The sequence below is a fragment of the Chiloscyllium punctatum genome, unplaced genomic scaffold (genome assembly GCF_047496795.1).
Source record: "Chiloscyllium punctatum isolate Juve2018m unplaced genomic scaffold, sChiPun1.3 scaffold_955, whole genome shotgun sequence".
Classification (NCBI taxonomy): Eukaryota; Metazoa; Chordata; class Chondrichthyes; order Orectolobiformes; family Hemiscylliidae; genus Chiloscyllium; species Chiloscyllium punctatum.
Window position 1 is genome coordinate 20001 of NW_027310689.1, and position 2500 is coordinate 22500.

Genomic DNA, 2500 nt, shown 5'->3' on the forward strand with positions numbered 1-2500 from the left:
TACGCCCGTTTCCGTTTCAACTTGTCTCGCGAGGGTGGTTTCGGGGCCAGCAGGAGAGCTCGTCGGGGTAGCAGGCCCTGCAGCCGTGGTCACCGCCAAATCCCCACAACTCGAGCAAGTGAAAAAAAAAGTAACAAATAAGAAAGGATCGTCGGCTTGGGGGTACGCCCGTTTCCGTTTCAACTTGTCTCGCGAGGGTGGTTTCGGGGCCAGCAGGAGAGCTCGTCGGGGTAGCAGGCCCTGCAGCCGTGGTCACCGCCAAACCCCCCACAACTGTTGGGCGCCTACCTGCGCGGGGCAGGAGGACACTTTCCGATTTCAAATCTCCGTTTGCCGAGTCCACCCCGAACGCACGCGGGCGGGCGGGTTCGCATCACCCTTCGTCACAAGGGGCGAAGCCCGTTCCACCGTCTCGTCAGTAGTGCCGACCGGTCTGTGATCGACGAGGGGAGCCACACCAGGTCCGGCCCTGCTGCTTGGCGGCACCGCGTCGTCGGGAGCTCGCGACAGACGGAGGGTTTCGGTGTACTCTCCAGCCACGGGAAACGAAGCCGGTGATGCAGGCGCCGGTCTTTCGCTCCCAAATCGGCTGGGTTTACATCGTTGCTATCTAGTCACGCTCCCTTCAAACCCGACGGGGTACCTATTCCCCTCACCCGTCTGTGCGTATACAGCCTCTTTGCACTTGCGGGATGGGGGTGGTGGTTTAAAGACTCTCGAGTTGCCGCCCGTCGGTCTCCGAGCTCCGTGCAGTAGTGATCCCCAGCGAACTGCCAGCAGGGCGAACGAGCGATCCCGCTCTCGGTCGGGGCGCCTGGCGTCGATCGGTGGTCGGTGGCTTGCGGGCAAGCTGCGCTGTGAGTGTGGGAACGAGTATGACGAGCCGTTGCCGCGACTCCCAGTCCACCTCGGCGGTGGCTGGGCCGGGCGGGCGTCTGCTCGGGCGAGTGCCGCCCCCGCCTCCTCGCAGGAAGTCCGCTCGCCGACACGCCGCCACGTGCACGCGTCAGTGACGCTGCCGAACCGATGGCCGGTGCCCGTTCCCGCCTCTGCTTTTCCTAGGGCAAAGCTGCTGCACGCCTCGTGATACTAGGCGGGCGACATGGTGGCGGTGATCCTGCCTCCGTCGCTGCGGTGCGTTGGGGCACGCATCGCCTCTTGGGCGCCCTGTCCTCCTCCCCCCAATAGACGTATGTTTCTGCGGGCCGCACCAGGATGGTGCTCCCCATCGCTTCACGCCACCCTGCTCCGCCCGCACGCCGGCGTGCAGGTGGCTGTAGCTCAAGGTGGGGAGCGTATGTGCGGTCCGGGTCGCTTTCCTCTGGCGAGGGAGAGACCTAAAACAAACTCAGACAACTCTTGACGGTGGATCACTCGGCTCGTGCGTCGATGACGAACGCAGCTAGCTGCGAGAATTAATGTGAATTGCAGGACACATTGATCATCGACACTTTGAACGCACTTTGCGGCCCCGGGTTCTTCCCGGGGCCACGCCTGTCTGAGGGTCGTTTGGCAATCAATCGCACTCGCCTTGGCTGGCGAGAGCGCGGCTGGGGTGTCGCAGAGGACCCGTCCTCTTTGTCCCCCTAAGTTCAGACTCCGGAGCCCTCCGGCGTCGGAGCGCTTGGCCTTTCCCCCCCACCCTGCACATTCCGTTCGTCAGGCTCGACGCCATCCCCCCGCCGGGGAGCGCGGCCTGGCGTCCGTCTGTGTCGTGGCAGTGGGGCCAGCACGGCTGTCACCGGTCCCAGAATGGCTGTCGGTGGTTCACACTGTGTGTGTGTGCCAACCCTCCTGGTCTCTGGGACACGGAGCTGCCACGAAGTGTTGAGCCTCCAGTGGGGGGGTCTGCCTAAGCTCTGCACGTCCGCATTGGGTCCGTCTCTCGGTTGGCTGGCAGTGGAAAGAGTGAAGGGAGCCGCGGAGGTCCGGTGCTGGTGCGCCGCCGGCCTGACCGTGGAGCTCGCCGGTTTGACACGCTGACCCGACTCGATGGTTGATCGATTGAGAGTGCTGGGAGCTGCAGGCCGCCCGCTGCTGCAGCCGCCCGTCTCGTGGTTCGTCCTCGGCCTTAAGTGGCCGGCGGGGCGTCTGATCCTGTCTCCCCTGCTGGCGCCGAGTGCCTGGCCGAGGGAGGAGGTTTTCGTCGAACGCTGTGACTTGGACGGTCGCACGCGCGTGGATCGCTGGCTCTTGGCTCTCCCGTTCAGTCCGCACGTTTTCCGCTCCGTCCTGCCACCGGTCTCGGGAGGTACGGAGGGGTTGGCGGGCGTGGTGTGTGCTCCGTCACCGTGCAGGCACACCTACCACGCCGTCGGCCGACCCCCGCACGGTCCTCCTGGCCATCGGGAGGACGGCGGAACGTCGGGCTGTCGGGGGCCAAGTCGCCAGAAGGCCACCGCTGTGTCTTCCGTACCCTGTCACCGTCGGCGTGCCTTCCTCAACTCGTCCGGCTCGGGGCCGCTGGGTTCAGGAGCGGCGTCGCCCGCCGGCCCCACTG

General features: G+C 65.5%; 1 non-coding gene across 1 annotated transcript; it reads left to right on the plus strand.

Moving 5' to 3' along the window:
- The first annotated feature begins 1354 nt into the window (after positions 1 to 1354).
- LOC140474354 (5.8S ribosomal RNA) lies at positions 1355 to 1508 on the plus strand. The gene has a single exon (XR_011959046.1). It is a non-coding gene; the product is annotated as a 5.8S ribosomal RNA (ribosomal RNA).
- The last annotated feature ends 992 nt before the right edge of the window (positions 1509 to 2500 follow it).